At 34.7% G+C, this 18,354-nt stretch overlaps 1 long non-coding RNA gene across 1 annotated transcript; it reads left to right on the plus strand.

Moving 5' to 3' along the window:
• Nucleotides 1–600: 600 nt before the first annotated feature.
• LOC132605449 (uncharacterized) lies at nucleotides 601–4,857 on the plus strand. Its single transcript, XR_009569190.1, has 3 exons — nucleotides 601–951; nucleotides 1,062–1,120; nucleotides 3,980–4,857. It is a non-coding gene; the product is annotated as an uncharacterized LOC132605449 (long non-coding RNA).
• Nucleotides 4,858–18,354: the final 13,497 nt, after the last annotated feature.

The following is an 18,354-nucleotide window of genomic DNA, read 5'->3' on the forward strand; positions in this document are numbered from 1 at the left end:
TGATTGGTGCCTACTTTTGCCAAACAAGAATTGATGCTACATTGCGAAAATCCTGAATAAAAATTGCTGCACTTTTAGTCATTTTGCTGTTGTATATTGGGGTAAAACTGTTGCTCTTAATATATAGTTGTGCATTTGATAGAAGCTGTTACACTTGACATGATTGTTGTCTTTTAGAAGGCAAAGAAATGACTGCATTTTGTTAAAACACAGAAGATGATATACTTTTTTTAAATGACATTTATTGAGACTGCAAGATCTGCGTAGTTCCTAGATCTCCTTCTGTCATTTTGTTATTAAAATGTTCATGCTGTATTGTGGAGAACTAGTACGATTACTTGAGATAAGACGATTACTCATGTCAAAATTCAATTATTATTGATAGAACGGTGAGAATGATTTCTGCTGAGTCTATTTGGGGCGTTTCGGCAGTTCTTGCTCTTTTTGTATTGTAGCTATGTGTGCAGGCATAGATTGACATCATGCCAAGTGTATGTTTCTGTGCTTTACTGATTCTACTTGCGGAGTATAATATGCCCTTTGCTATTTGGTGATTTGTAACACTATGAAGTTGTAGTTGCAAGACTATAGCAGCCAACCGATAATTAATGATTCTAGCACTTTCTTGTTGGACAGGTGGTGTGGAGTATTATTTGCTCCCTTGGAATATGGAAACTGAAGCTTCTTTTGGTATTTGTAATTTCTTAAGGCAATTCAGCAGTTCCACTGCTGCTAGAAAAGTTGATTTTACAGACCTTACATAAGAATTGTATCTCATTTCTTGTTTACTGCATGAAAGTATATAGGAACCTTTTTGTTTGTACATATTAAAAGATAAAAAAAGTATATCATCTACTGTTGTACTATGATTTTTCTACTGTAATCGATTTCAAATTGCAGTCATCCGCATAAATGGTATCCGCAAATTGCAGTCATATTTATGCATTGGAGGTGATTTTCTTTAGCATCACTGTGGTTAGTCTTTGTGTATCTTTTATTATATGGATACTTCCATATTAATGGACTAATTTTTTCGTCCTGTTTCTAATGTTCGTAAGAAGATTTTGACCTGATGAATGTTGAAGGAGTTACAAGAGGGAATGTGGCAAGCCATCTCCAGGTATATTTATATATATTTTCATATGTTTCCTTTAATCTGCTTTATATTTTTACAAATGGTATATATGTATGCTTTTTGTTACTGCTCAGATATATGTATGCTTTTGTTACAAATGGGATATAAAGCTGCATTGCTGTTGATGTTCTATGTTGTTACTGGTGTGCTTTTAGTACAGTATTTTTAGCATTTTTGTACTGCTAATGCTAATGAAATGCAGTGCAAAAATGCTAGTTTTTCAGCATTTCTATACTGCGTTTTCAGCATTTCTGCACTGCGTTTCAGCATTTCTGCACAATTTTTCAGCATTTCTGCACAGCGTTTCAGCATTTCTGCACAGTTTTTCAGCATCTCTGCACTGCGTTTCAGCATTTCCGCACAACGTTTCAGCATTTCTGCACAGTTTTTCAGCATTTTTGCACTGCGTTTTCAGCATTTCTGCACTGCGTTTCAGCATTTCTGAAATGCAGTGCAAAAATGCTAAAAATACTGTACTAAAATGATGAAACTTTGTACAGAAATGCTGAAAAACCAATGAAGAAATGCGAAAAATGCAGTGCAAAAATACAAATACGCAGTGCAGAAAAAAATCACTGCTGAAGCACAACACTAAAAAAATACTGAAACGCAGTTTAGAAAATCGTGCAGAAATGCTGAAACGCAGTGCAGAAATGCTGAAAACGCAGTGCAGAAATGCTGAAAAACTGTGCAGAAATGCTGAAACGCTGAAAAATTGTGCAGAAATGCTGAAAAACTGTGCAGAAATGCAGACCATATCTCACCATATCTCCAATAGTTTCCTTTGAACTTGAATGCCAATAAAGATGGTTGAATACAATCTATGAATTACCAATGTCGTTTCATGGTTTTCAATTACTGTTTATTAACTTGTCTATAAGAATGATTTGCTTGGAATAAGAAATACGTTTTAGTAGTAAAATTGCAATGTAAATTGGCTACTTCGATTGAGTCTTTGTATATGTAAAACCATTATTCTAAGAAGTTACATTTTGCATAACTTGGGGGCTTATCGAAATCCCTAATTTGCTGCTAAACTTGAAATGGAGTGACTGCTGCCTGCTGTTGCTTTTTCGAGCCACATTTGGAGTTGGGTTTGTTGGTAAGAAACTATTGCATTTTGGATCATTTCGCTGTTGAACTTCAGGTAAGCTATTACTGCATATTTTTGGTTAACCGTTACTGCAATTGGAGCCTTATCAGTGTTAAATGGGCAGGCAGTAGTTGCCACATTCTGTTGTATAAAACACTGTTAGGATCAAGGGTGCTATGTTGTTACATCTCCTTGTCAAGGTGTACTGTCTTAAAGGCTGTTGTGGCACTTTTAAATTCATTGTTAGGACAACCTTGAGATAATTTTGAGTGTTGTTGCACTGAGAACATATTGCTGCACTTGGTTTCTATTTTGAGAACTAAGGTGTAATGGTTGTGCAGTTCTGAATTTTAATGACTCCTGCCTTTACATTTTGTTGTTTTGCTGCTTGGCCATTACCTACAGTTGGCTTCTATGATCGGTAATGAATTGAGATTAAATGGTTGCTTGGTTTTTGCCATAGCATTTTGGCCTAATAGTGAACGACATGTGCTACTACATTTTATGGGCTGTTGTTGTATTTGTGATTTGGCCATTGCATCTGATGAATTAAGCTCCTACATATCTTGGTGTTGGAACTGTTGTGCTATAAGGTTACTTGCTGTTCCATTTTGAACTAAGCCATTGCTTTTTTTTTTTTTGGGCTAAACATGAATCTGCATTGCTGTTGATGTTCTATGTTGTTACTGGTGTGCTTTTGCTGGAATTTGTAATACTGTTACTGCATATACCAAAGGCGACTTAATCTAAGGATGGGTACTTACAACCCCACCACAAGTCCACAACTAACTTAACCTTCCAGCTCTTATAATATACAAATGCCAATTAGTACCTAATTGTATATGCGAAGCTTATTTTTTTTTAGTCGGTCCAAAAAGAACACAGTTGTTATTGACTCTTGAAAACTAATGTACTAACATATGTTGAGATGGGGAGGATTGAACCTTAACAAGTCCTTATGACTGAAGACTACAGTTTACTAAAACTATATTCTACTGGTAAATATTCTACAACTCAAAAACTTATAGATTTTAGCATGAAGATCACAGGAATTATCTGCGGAAAAGAAAATCCCAAGTAACCTTGCCTCCAAACTTTTTAAAAATATTGGTGTAGTAGTTGGTGTGTGAATATGGATGGATCTAGTGTTGTAGCCGTTATTTTGCCAAAATCTTCCATATTCCACATTCCTCTGTCAACTCATGGTCCGATTCTTTAAAAGGTAAAAAGTTATTGTTTCAAGTTATTCTTGGAGTAGCTAGGGAGAAAAGATGTAAAGATAGCATAGAAATTTCTTAGAACTCAAAATATGGAAGAACTTAACCAACTCAAATAAACTAGTAACTGATACTTTCATCTGAAATTTACATCCTTAACAAGATATATGCTGATTTTTCTTTGAGATTGGAAAGAAAGTTTACCGCTTCACTGCTATATTAGTGTCACTTTTACTTTGTTTTAGAATAAAATAATACATGTGATGTGAATGTAGAATAATTCTACTTACTTCATGCCCATTGACACTATAATTGCAGTTACACTTCCCTTGCATTTATTAAATCTTTGTTCACATCTCTCATGTGATTTGCATTGTGTTTCTTTATGGATTGTTGTATGGCCAACTAATTCTTCATATACATGCATGTGCTTTGGTTCCTTTTGCCTTTTTTTTTTTTTTTTTAACTTCTGCTTGTATTAGTGTTTTAAGCTAGTAATTTCTCCCATTGAATACAATTTAAATTTTTATGCAGGGGCAACCCCCTGATTGCATACTAAAGGACGCAAAAAACACCAGCAAGCTAAGTTATTCAAGTTTGCTTGGGAGCATTAATCCTATGAGCAGATCTAGAGTTTATCAAGCTTTGGCAGAAGAAGTTATTGAAGCTGTAAGTAGATGAAATTCAAAACTAATGAATTATGAAATAGGGTCACTGGAAATCATACCTTTCTTATACTTGAACATTTGGATACTTTTCTCCATGTTACTTATAGTTTTGGTGTAAAGGGTTCTAGCTATGACGTGTAGATAATTGGGATATTTTGTTAAAATGGATGTGGTTGAACAACACAAGCATAGTGTATTGTATACATTTTCCAACCATCTAAGTGCTATTAATGCAATTGATTAAACTTATCAGTAAAACAGAAAGGAAAACATGAGCAGAAGGTGTAAACTTGTGGTATTTGGTATTAGCTTAGTGCTAGCAGCCAATTAACTTGTGGTATATGGTATTAGCTTAGTGCTAGCAGCCAATTAACTTGTGATATATGCATTTTGTGGGGCTTGTTTTAGTTTCTTTATAGTCTAAAGTTTTGGTTTCAAGTCTGTTTTGATGTTGATAAGTAATGAAACATTATTGATTGAGAGTAGTTCTTTCTCAGGATTATACGGCTTAAGCTGTAACCGTGACAAGATATCGGATGGCTAAAGCTCTTTTAATTTTTGCAGGATGCCAAGGGCAATGATGTTGATCTCAGTCTGATATTGATCAATGTGAAGCATATTACGAAGCTGCTAGGGGAACAAGGAAGAAAAGAATATATGGTCTTGGATCTCAAGCACAAAGTTATCTGCTTTTTGTTGGAAAGAACAAAATTATGCACTAACAATACTTGATGGATGTGTGGGTTCTTTTGGTAGTTGACAACTTGGTGTTGTCGGTGTTTTGGACCTAACGATTAGGATTTCGCTATCTATTTTGAATCTTTTTTATAAATATTATTTTATGTGAATGTCAGTTATTTTAAGGGTATTTATTACTTTGTATTTAGTATGTGTTAACAGGTGTATTTAAAATTAAAAAAAAAATGGAAGAAAAATATTTGTGACAGGTTTGCGACGGATTTTGGTCGTTGCTAGAGGGAAAACAGTAGGCTACAGACTGCGACAAACATTGTATTGTCGCTAAATGCAGGCACAAATAATTCAAAGATTTTGCGACGGATTAGCGACAATAGTTTTCGTCGCTAATTTACTAAAACGATGAAATGAAATATGAAATTAGTCACGGAATTCATAACAATAGCAACAAAATAATCCGTTGCTATAATGTGGAACGGATTTCATACGTCGCTACTCTGTCGCTAAATTTGCTACGGATTTCATTTTTCCGTCGCTAATAGGTTAGCAACGCGCAAAATCGCAACAGACGACATTCCGTCGCTAATCCGTCGCAACACATGTTTAGCAACAAATATATGCTGATTAGTGACGGAATACGTCCGTCACTAAACGTTGTTTTTTTAGTAGTGTACTCGAACCAATTTTTTCTTAGTAGTTTTAATTATTTTGCCATTACTTGGTAGGACCATATTCTGTGAAATCAACTTAGAGTTGAGATACTCTTAGGTTGATTATAGTTTTTTACTCTTGCAAAGCGTATTTATTCATTTTGTAATTGATTTCGTTATTTTCATTATTAATAAAAAATTTCGCTAAGCTCGCTGCTCAGTGGTATAATATTAGTTAATAATTTTTTTTTCCGAGCGGAGGTTCATCGGAATATTTCAACAAACTCGAACACTTTATGGTTTACGTTTTCAGAAACTTCGGTTTTTAGAGTTTCAGTTCTTTGGTTTAAACCGAAATTTAATACATTACCCAAAAAAATTAAAATAGTCCAGGCCCATTAAGTTTAAGCCCAAAAAAACTCAATTGTAACAAGCCCTCTTTTGCTAATTTTGCATACCTAATTTTCCACTTCAGTTGAGAAAATCAAATATTCTTAACAAATGAAGGTGACTAGGATGTGTCTTTAGGATTAATGTATGTCCTTTATGTATTTTCTTAGTTATACTTACTGTATGTATATAACACCTAGTAATCCTATATCATGGTTATGATTTTCTATTCTTGTGTATCCTGTTTGTTTGATTTTAGTTTATCAATTTTATGTTTTATTGCTTTTGAGAATATGAATTAGTGTAAATGAGATCGCTTCTAATATCATATAAAAAAAAATCGAATTGAAAAAACCTAAACCGAACTTCAAAAAACCGAAACCGAAAGAACCGAACCAGATTAATTTGTTTTGGCGTTCGGTGTCCACCTTCAAAAAACCGAAACCGAAATAGCCGAACCGAAGAACCGAATGCCCACCCCTAGTCCTATTTACCCACTCCCCCCGCCCTCACCCCCACCCATTCCCCCACACACAAAAACCTAAAAAAAGTAAAATAAAAAATTTTTTAAAAAAAATAAGCACAATGAAAGCAAGAACAAGGGAAGGGAAAATACATAAATAACCCCCCCCCCCCCTCCACCCCAACGTATACTCGGATTAATTATGACAGACCCAATCTTTGCGGGCAACCTATTACCTCGCTGGCCTTATTTTTTCAGTATTTCTGTGGCCTTTTAGGCTGACATGGCACCAAAAAAAAATTATAATTTAAAAATGGCGAGTGAGGGCAGTAAAAATAGTTTTTATATTTTAAGAAAAATTAGTTTTTAAAAATTTATTTATATTTTATCCTCTCACCCACCCCCACCCTCCCTTTCTTCCACATTTCAATTGTTAAAGCAACTAATTGCAATTTTTTAAACCCTAATTCTTTATGCCCAATTGTTAAAGCTTCAATCTTTATTGATTTTGGAGAAGATTTAGCTTAGTTAGAGACCAACCCAAATGCTAAATGTGAGTCCTTTATCTCAGCAAAATGTGAGTCATTTATCACCACTGCCACCACCGCCACGTCAGCACCACCACCATCCACCACCATCTTCAAAATCTGTGCATTTTGCTCCGAAAACGACAACCTTTGAGAGTAAACACTCTAACCACGATAAAAAAACGATAAAAAGCACGATAAATCTTATGGGAAATCGAAAAAGAAGGCAAATTGGGGGAAGAAACTAGGATTTGTGTTTGTTGGTCTTGCAGGTGTATGTGTTGGGATTCTTGTTGATCAAGAGAAGACAATTAACTTTGAGTTTTTGGTTTTGTTTCTTCGCTATATCCGTACAATCTCGATTTTTTTGGGTGGGTGGGGGGGGGGGGGTTTGGCGGCCTGAAATGAAGAAGAAGAAGAAGAAGAAAAGAAGAAGAAGAAGAAGAAGAAGAAGAAGAAGAAGAAGAAGAAGAAGAAGGGGGTTTATGATGAAATTGAATGTGTGTGATAATGGAGGAAGAAAATGGGTTGAATGTTTCTTGAAAATAAGCTCTTTATGATTGATGATTAAATTGAATGTGTGTGTTAATGGAGGAAGAAAATGGGTTGAATGTGTGTGTGTTAATGGAGGAAGAAAATGGGTTGAATGTGTGTGCATTAATGGAGGAAGAAAATGAGTTGAATGTGTGTGCATTAATGGAGGAAGAAAATTGGTTGGTTAATTTCTTGAAAAAAAATATTTATGATTGATGAAATAAATTGAATGTGTGTGTGTTGATGGAGGAAGAAAATGAGTTGAATGTGTGTGTGTTAATGGAGGAAGAAAATAGGTTGAATGTGTGTATTAATGGAGGAAGAATATGGGTTGATTGATTTCTTGAAATGAAGAAGAAGAAGAAGAAGAAGAAGAAGAAAAAGAAGAAGAAGAAGAAGAAGGAGAAGAAGAAGGGTTTAGTGATGAAGAAGATAAAATTAGTGGAGGGTTTTATGGTTAATTAAAGGTTAATTAGTGTAAATATAATTAATAAAAGAAAAATCAAATGAAAAAAAGAAAGGAAAAGTAGCACCAATGTGGCAGTGACGTGGCACTGTCGTGTCGCCGATGTGGCGGAAAGTGTGCAACACTCTCCACTGTGCAACTGGGCGTTAAAATTTTTTGGTGCCACGTCAGCCTAAAAGGCCACAAAAATACTAAAAAAATAAGGCCAGGGGGGTAACTGGTCTCTCGCAAAGGTTGGGTGCGTCATAATTAATCTGAGTTAAGCCCGTCAATCGGTTCGGGTTAACCGGTAACCGGACCGGTCTGGTTTCGATTTTTTTGGGACCGGAACCGGACCGATTAAATCGGTCGATTTTTTTTTTTTTTTAAATGTAGTCGTTGGGCTGTGGGCTGGACCGTTGGCCAACGGTCCATTTGCAAAAATGGTCGTTGCCAAACGGTTCCAAACCCCCATTTTGGCCCCCCAACCCCCCAAACTTTTTTTTAACACTTTAACCCATCCCCCACCCCTATATAAACACCTCTCCATTTCCATTTTAATCCACACCAATTCACTCTTCTCTTTCTCTCAATCTCTCAATTATAGTTACTTTGCAACAATTAACCACTTTAAATTTCTCTCAATTAAATATTATAAAGTCTTATTATAGTTTCAATTATTAATTTTGTAATTATAATATTGTTGGTGGAGTTGGTGATTTTGCAACAATCCAAAGTAGCTTTGGTGGATTTGCAATTCTAGCCGCCTTCACTTTGTTGGAAATTAGTCTGGCAATTTGGTACCTTCGTTCCAACTCTATCTTTATTTTTCGAAATTTAATTTACGCAATTTAATTTGTTGCAATTTATTTTCTTGTGATTTATTTGAGTGTGATTTAAATTAATTCTATTTAATAATGGCGAAGAGATTTAGACGTGATGCCGGTAGTAGTGGTATTGTTAGGGGTGGGTTTAATGAGGAAACATTTGTGGAAGAAACACCTAATTTAGGTATTGATGTTGGTGGAAATAATCCACTTTTAGATCATGAGGCAATGCAACAACATTATACCGACACTTTTAATGAAATTGATGATGATGAAACACAAGCCCCCGAAAATCCCATAGGAGATACAGGTCCTGCACAATCACATACACATACAAGCATATGAGTATAGGATTCCCATACAATAAGTTCACAACAAATATAATATTAATAATGATGATTGTTTAAATTTTATGGATTGGGAAGATGTTAAGGAATGTGTTGAACTCTCAGAAATTTTTTATAATGCAACTCTTGCTTTTTCTAAACAATTCTATCCCACGATAAAAGGAATTTTAGCCTACTTAGAGGAAATAGCTAGAGTTTTACAAGAGTATAAAAATAAATCTGTTTATCAAGCGGCTATTTTTAATATGGCAACAAAATGTAAGAAGTATTTTTTTCCCATCCCAACTTTATTTATATCGGGTTCTCTTTTAAATCCTTGTTTAAAAATGTCTTATACTAGAGCATTGGTTGGTCAAATTTATACCTTTTTGGAAATTGAAGAGGAAGTTGAACCATCTTTAGCTGACGCCGAGCTCGCGATTGATGCCGAGTTTGGAAAAGTTTTTAGTCATTATTCTAATTTTGAATAAAATGCTACACCCGTTGTCCCACGCCCTACTACTTCTCAAAGTAGCAAAAAGGGCTTGTCGGGTTTGTCGCATTTAAAAGTTTTACATTCACATCCAACTCCTTCTCATAATGCAAACTTTGATGAATATCGCTTTTATTTGATGCAGCCAAATGTGGATATCAAGGAACTAGATGATTTGGACGTCTTAGCATGGTGGAAGAAATACAAGGCAAGTTATCCAATACTTTCAAGAATGACTCGAGATATCCTTACGGTTCAAATATCAACCGTGGCTTCGGAGAGTGCATTTAGCCAAGGAAGACAACAAATTGGAGACCATAGACACTCATTATCCGGATTTAGCTTGCAAGTACTAGTGTGCATTCACGATTGGATTAGATCGGAGCGACGCAACAAAAAATTACAAGCGGTGGAAGGCGAAGAGGAAGAGATTGAAGATTTGATAGCAAGTGGAGCGGACCAAATGGAAGACTTTGAAGATATCTCCATGACCGAATATGATATGGGGGAAATTAACCAAATGATTGACAATTGGTGATTTTATTATTCTACTATTTCTTTGCAACTCATGTATTATTTGCAAGTTAAAAAAAACTACAACTTGCTAATAAATGTTATCCAAGAATGAATAAAATATATGGCTCATTGAGTTTTCTTCTATTTATTTGTGTTCATATTTTTACTTATATTAACTTAGGAATATAGCTAAAATATACTAAGAATATACTTATAATATACATCTACTTAAATTAAAAACTAGAAAGTTATATGCTTGAAAAATAACTAAAATATACTAAGAATATACTTATAATATAAATATACTTAATTTATAAAATACGAATTTATAAACTTAGAAAAAACTTAATCTATAAATAACTTAAGTTATAATATATAAGTTATAAGTATACATATAATATATATATATATATATATATATATATATATATATATAGTATACATATAACTTAAACCGGAAACAGGTCCGATTTTTAAATCGGAAACCGGCCGGTTTATTAACCGGTTAACAGTCCGGTCCGGTTCAAACTGAATAACAGGCTTAATCCGAGTATACGTTGGGGTATTTATGTATTTTCCCAACCAGGGAACATTCTCTAGAGATGATTGCACGGTATAAGAGCCAACTGTTGCCATTTAATTAGATTTTCATTATTATATATGCTTGACAAGTGCATGGAAACGTAAGTTGGGTCACTACAAAATAATGGGTGAAAAAATTAACATCAACTTTAACGTTATAAGAAGGCTGTCATGTCAAAATTGGATCAACTTTTCCCGCTTCTCACCTTTAACTCTTCCCCACCATCCATATTCTTTAACTTCAATATACTATAATACCTTAAAATGTAATTACATCTGTAACTATTTAAAATGAGTAGAACTACTACTACTAATTAAGAAAATAAGATAAATAATCTTTTATTACGTAAATTTTGTTTACACTATCACTCTATCAGTGTCACACAAGATAAATCCATATGCATATACGGGGAAGCTACATTTTCAAAATTTAAACCAAACCCAACGACAAATACGCGCCAAAGTACATGTATCTTACACTTAGTGGTAACTGGCGAGCTAGAAGGTTAGGTAGGAGTTTGGTCGAACTTAATAGCTTTAGTTTAAATTTTGTATTTGTATTAAGTATAAAATTAAATTAAGAATCCAAGTACTAAGAATTAATATATATATTTAATCTTCAAACCACCTATTGGTGTGAGGGCTAACAATTACTATCACTATTCAAGACTTTAGAACCCATAAAGTTCAAAATCTGGCTTGGCTTCAGTACCTATACTTCCTCATTATCACCCCCTTCGTCCCAAAATACTTGTCTCATTTCATTTTTCGATAGTCAATTTAACTAATCTTTAGAGTTAAATTAAAATTACAACCTTTTAAGAGAAATCTTCTTACTGAAGTACAAGTAGTAATTATTAGAAGTAGTTCTGGGTTCTTTTTTCTTTTGGTTCAAGCTAAGTAAAGTTCTCTAAGATTAAGCCCCCCTTTCCATAAGAATTATTCACTTTATTTCAGAATTTTTTTTCGTTTTTTTCCGGAATCAACGTTTGGCCATGAGAATTCCGAATACAACTTGAAGTTGTATTCCGGAATACCAAAAACTCAAAAAACTTATTTTTTAAATTTTTTTCATTTTTTTTACTTTTTTACAACTACATTTCACCAAAAACTACAATTTCAAAAACTATGGCCAAACACAACTCCAACTCCAAAATTCCAAAAAAAAAGTGATTTTTTTTTTTGGTATCTATGGACAAACGGGACCTAAAGCATAACTAAAAGCAAAATACGGTATTATATATATTCTAAAGCGCTGTTCATTTTTGTACTTCTGAGCTACACTGCGCGTCTTGGCTATGTGGTTTCAAAAGCAATTTAATTCACAAACAAATCCATATAGGCATAGATTATTCTATGCATACTACTGAGAACGATTGTAGGAAAATTGAATGTTAATTTGGATCACTTTTTGGAGAGAATATTTTGAAGACGTTTTGTGAAACATATCTCTTGTTATTTTTATTTTTGATCTTTTTCCTGAATTCCAGGAACAAAATATTGTTTTCATCCCAGTTGCAGGGACGGATTTACCTTAGGCTCAGGGGTGTCACGTGGCACGACTTCGTCGAAAAGTTTTACTAAGTATGCTAATATAATTAACTGACAGAAACAAATCAAGAATAAATATAATAAAATGACACTTCTCAACACAAAGGCTTGCGCAGCTCAGTTGGTCAAAGTGCCTTTGTTTTCAACTGTAGCTCCCGAGGTCGAACCTCTAACAGCTACATTCTGGCTTTTTTAAAGCTTTTAACATATATGTCCCGGTTTAGATCTCTTCGAAAAAAGAAATACTTCAGTAATGTCCAAATTTGACTTCTTTGATATAAAAATTATATGTAACGTCTTTGAAGTAAATAACATATTGAAGCAATTAAGACTTCTTTGATATAAAAATCATATGTAACTTCTTTGAAGTAAATAACATATTTAACCAATTAAGTCTAGGATCATTTTTTTCGTTTAACTGTTTTCTAGTTGTGCTACTATTCTTTTTTCTTTTCCTCTCTTTCTTTTTGGCACCAATGAAATTGATTTAGAACGATATGCAGAAACAAATAAATAATGAGTTTTTTGGTTTGGTGCCTATGAAAAAAACGCTTAGTATTATTTCTAGTAAAGTTATTTTGAATATATTTTTTAAAAAATAAAAAAATTATTGAGAAGAGTTGTAGTAATATACACGAGTTGTGTGTGTGTGTGTGTGTGTTTTATATATATTATGTCATCCAATCAGAGGTCCGCGTTGTTTAATTAAACCAGCCCAATTTTAAATTCAAATCAATAAAAAAAAACCCGACCCAAATTAATGAAAAATGGCATGGATGAGGGTAACGACAATGGCATAATGAGCCAAACTATTGACGAGTAGCATAAATGAGTCATTTCCGATAGTTCGATGGCATATTTGAGCCTTTTCCGTTTTTAATATGATGTTACCATGCTTTATTTATTTACTTCCATCTTAAAATGTGACACCGCTTGCAAAAAATCCTGCGTCCGTCACTGCCCAGTTGGGTTTTTATTAGTAGTAGTACTGTTACTGTACATGGCACAAAACGCTTCATTTTCGTTTAGGCCAATTTTTCAAATATCATTAAACAGCGTGGGCAAATGATCTCTTATAAGCAGTTATAGTTTCAATAGACTATTATGATCTCTACAAAGATCTCTTACATTTTAGTTATCAATATTTTATATTATATTTTTTTTTTTATTGATTTTTGTAAAAGTTAGGATCATACTGACTAAAAGAATATTTGTAATGAACTATAATAAAATTGCACGGAATAGACTATGTAATAGTCTATGTAAATATTGTAAATATTCTCTTCCTTATGTATAGTAATTAGGTCCTATAATTTAGCACGGAATTTGGCAGTCATGTGGGAAGTCGCTCCGGTGTCCATGTACCAATTATCATCCGGTTGATGCATGGACAGAGTGTGCATGGCTGCCTCCACGTCTGTCGGAGTGTACCCAGAATAGGTCGGACCATGCATGGAATAGGCCTGCTGAGGTCGTGGACCCGCACCGAGAATGCCGCTGCCGGGCCGCGGTGTGGTGGGACACTGCTGCCACTGTCTCGTCGGATACGGGCAGGGGGGTATTGGTCACTGCTGGGGCGGCCAGGCAGGCCAGTAGTAGCCCCCTGCCGGTGGCTGTCCCGTCGGCCACTGGGCCGTTGCTGGTCTGTCCGCCGCCGCCACGGCCGAATTTCTCGCGGTTGTTGTTGTTGTTCCCCTTTCCCCTGTTCCTGTTAGAATTCCTGCCATGATTATTATCACGACGGTTAGTTGAATTATTGTTGCCGCCAGGTGGCGGGGAGGGAGTATCATTATCAACAAGTAGAGCCGCGGGACTGGAATCGCGGGCACGTTCCTTGGCTGCTGCGTCTTCGAGCTTGAGTCTGGAGCACACTTCAGAGAAAGAGGGCAGCACATCCTTCTGCTGGATGGTGGTGACAAAGTGTGCATATGTCTCCGGTAAGCCTGCAAGGAGGCGTAAGACCATACGTTGGTCGGACACCGGCGACCCCACGTTGGCAAGCTGATCCGCGAGAGACTTGAGCCTATTATAATAGGCCATAACCGAGCCGAAGTCGGCCATTTTTGTGGTGTTGAATTCAGTTTCAAGGTACGCTGCCCTTGAGTGCTTGTTATCTTGGAAAAGTTGAGCAACTCGATTCCAAGCCTTCTCTGCAACATCATCCGCCACGAGAATAGAGGTAAGAATATCATGGGATACGGTGGCGTATATCCATTGAAGGACCACCGCATCTAGCCGTTTCCAGAGCGGAAGGTTAGCCGCCTTTGTTGCGTTGTACGCAGTGAGTTCAGTGGTGTCAATTGGTGGTATGATGTGTTCAAGTACGGAGTGGACGCGGGCTAGAACTTTGAATAGTGTCGCCCATTCGTGATAATGGCCGGTTTCCATGTCTAGAGTGATTGGGATTAAAGATTTCACATTCGTGACGGTTAATGCAGAATGGAAATTTTTGTTGTCAGCCATTGAAGAGAGAAGAGGGAGGAGGAAGGGGTGGCGGCTACGGCTAGGGTTAGGAGAGAAGAGGGAGGTGGACGGCTAGGGTTTTTAGGAGAAACCTAGTCTGATACCATGTAGGAAATCAATCCGTGATTTGTATTGATGTATGAAAGTCATTATATACAAAGTAGGTATCTTCTATCAGAATGATACTAGGCTAAATTATAGGACCTAATTACTATACATAAAGAAGAGAATATTTACAATATTTACATAGACTGTTACATAGTCTATCACTTTGGTATATCGCATCTGGAAGGCAAGGAATGTAGCAGTATGGCAAATGACAGTGCCAATGCCTAGACTAGTGTGTGACATGATAAAACAAGGGGTGTACATAAGGGTGAATAGCAAAAAGAAGAGGAAGGAATGCAGATATGGAAGGCAATGGATAGACAGGCTATATCAGAATACATAGATAGATCGATAGTTTACTTATTTGTTATTGATATGTACTGAGACCAAGGAATGCTGAGGTTTCAGAAGTAGAGTAGGAATTTTAATTTGTACTTGTTTAATTTGTGTGGTGATCAATAAATCTTTCTTTTCACCAAAAAAAAAAAAAAAAAAAAAAAAAAAAAAAGAACTATAATAAAACGGATCTCCCTCTCGGAGATTAACTCAGGTTTCTTACTAGCTAGTTTATATAATATAGGTGAGTCCAAAGTAGGTCTAATGTGCAGTATTCTTAGGCATCAAACATGGACGTAACTAAGAAATAACAAAATAATAATGAAAAGATAAGGTCCAGCTAGCTATATTTGGCCTAACGGATCTCAAAGGGGCCCAACTTAAAAGAACTATGATATGTTAGTTGTGCTAACAAACCCTTATATTAGTAGTTGAAAAGGAAAAAAAAGTTACATATAATGGGTAGGAAAATTCCTAATGATGTGACACCTTTTAGAAAAAATCATATGGGTTTGACCTAAAACAGACAATATCATATCATATTTATTTATTATTTTTGGGTTTTTCTTAACCCAAAACTACCAACATGTTGTTGGGGTGACTTTTAATAACAGTTGGTTTATCTATATAAATAATTAAAACAACTTTTAACAGTTTGTGATTGAGAGATGAATCTTATAGTACATCTCTGTATGGGTGATATTTGTTTGTGTGCGCTTAATTAAAAAAAGTTACTTGCTTTCATTCAAACACTCCTTTTTGTAGCTTCCAGGAGTACTATGCTCTTTATCACTTTCATTCAAACAACCTTTGAATTTCTTTTTAGGCCACCAAAGAGGGAGGGAGACTATAAAGCTTTTTTGACTATATGAAATATGGCATATTAGCTGATCCTCTTGAAAGAAGACAAATTTTTCTTTGATCAGCTTTGGACCATTTACTAATCTAGTAAAGTTTCTGTTTTCTTATACTTTTACTTTCCCTCAATGGCCTTCAATTCACTAAGATAGCTGCAATGAGCCAAGGTCCAGGGGAAAAAACAAGAAAAAGAAAATTGGCTTTAATTTCATGCATATGTGCATGAATGAAGTCATGAAGTAGCCAGGCCCTTTTTGCTTTAAATACTCATTTACATTTTATTATGGTAACTTTCTATATTTGAAATTTCTACACTTTATATTTCACATTTTCCCTCTAATTAATAACATGCTTTGTTTAAGTCATATAAATTACATGACATGTTTCATATACATAAAAAAAATTCTTTTTTCTGTATTAAACTCTATCCCTAATTAAACACGCCATCTAAAGTGAAATGGAAGTAAGGGGTTCGGGGTGAGAGCGAAGGGAAATTTATAGGTGTTGACTATGGAGATCTAAACTATAATAATGAGCTAAAGAGAAGAGTAGCTCTCTGTCCTATTTATTACATGTGACTTAGTTTAATTAAGAAGGTAACTTTATTTTGTTAAATTTTGTAATCTTAAATTAAAGATGTATCGTGTGATGTAGCAAAATGTTCTTTAAATCTTATGATTTTAAATATATCACGTGAGATGTTGTAAAGAATTACTAAATGTGTAACATTCTTTTAAAACAACTAAAATAAGAGATATAAATTGAAACAAGGAGAATAATATTCTCTAATTTGTATAGATTGCTCAAACAAAGAGGAACAAAGGCACAGCCTGGAATTTGGAGACAATATTCCACATTCACGACAAGGTCAATTTATGTCAAGTCATTTGAAATGCTAATATTCTTCTAGGGACCCCATATATACACTAGACATTTTTTGGGTTTTCTTGAGATCCCAAAAGTCACTCTCAAAAGGGTATGTAGCAAAAAAACCGCAAAAAAGGAAACAGAGAACTAGAAGAGACTCTTTTTCTTGGGGAGTTTATATTTTACCAAAAAAAGGCCCTTCTGAGAATTACTTTAGGGTTGGAGAGACTAAAAGCATTCTACCAGAATGATAAAAGATGATTTAGGGATTTATAGGAGATCTCTCGTTAATTGTGTACAAGAAATACAGAGTGCTAATACATTTTATCTTAGTTTATTTGTTAGATTTCATTTTGCTTCTCTCATCGGTTTTAGCAAAGGTATATGCGGTGGATTCGAAGTGGAATATAGCTCTACTTTATATGATATATCTCACGCTGAAAAATCAAGCCCATGGTCCAAGACAAAAGTGAAAATTGCCCCCACAAACTTCCTTATAAACGTAAAGAGAAGAAAACCAAACACAAATTATCCATTGGACCAATTCTAAAATTAATACATGATAGTTACGTGGTCGATGATTGTAATTTGATTAGATATTTTAACTAAAAAGATTAAATTGTAAGTAATTAAACAAGTTGCTGAAAGATAAAAGTTGAACAAAAATTCCATATGAGATCATTTTAGTTAAGAGGAAAACTCAAAAGGTCTAATGAGCCTTAACCAACTACATTTTCGGGTAGACATTCGATCGGGTCCAAAATTCAGATGTTGTAATTTTAAACGAAGGAATTGTTAGGGTTTGTCCTGAATTTTTAAATCATAATATTTTTAATCATGACAAGCAGCAGTGATGAAGATTATGTGAAAGAGGATCAAGATTATTTTGTCAGAAAATTCAGGCCAAAGGGAGATTTGTTAGGGTTTGTCCTCAATTTCCTATCTTATTTGAATTTTATCATAATTGTGTTTTACTTCAAACATAATTTCTTTTGTGGAAAAGTACTTTACCATATTTATCTCTTTCCTTGGAGGAGAAGTTTTGCTCTTCTATCAATGGAGCATACAATAGCATCCACAATGTAGTCCTTAAAGAGTTTTGTTTAGGGGAGATTATTCTCTCAATAGTTTTATGCTTTTATTTTAGTTTTCATGTGTAGGCTATTAGCTTCAGCATGACGCCCTCTGATTTCGATCCCAATAGGAATGAGACCTGAAATACATATTTATAGTTGATGTACAGTCAAATATCAGACGTTTTTATAACAGTCATTCTATATAATAGTATTTCACTATAACAGTCATATTTTCTTTGGAATCGATTTTCGTGTTATGTTATATTATATGCATGTTCTTTGTAACGAAATTTCGCTACAACAGTAAAAAAAAAATATCCGAAGAAACAATGTGGTTATAAAAAAATTCGACCCTTAAACTATAGATATTGTAGGGAGGGGATTAAAGTGCTCTTCTGAGTTATCATAATCCCCATGCATAAAGAGCTTGAAGCTTATTCTTTAAGTATGTCCATGTAATAAGTAGTCAATTACTATATTGAGGCCCTTTATTTTTTAAGTTAGGAAGAAAATCGTACTCCAGAATTAGCTGA

Source organism: Lycium barbarum, chromosome 8 (genome assembly GCF_019175385.1).
Source record: "Lycium barbarum isolate Lr01 chromosome 8, ASM1917538v2, whole genome shotgun sequence".
Taxonomy (NCBI): domain Eukaryota; kingdom Viridiplantae; phylum Streptophyta; class Magnoliopsida; order Solanales; family Solanaceae; genus Lycium; species Lycium barbarum.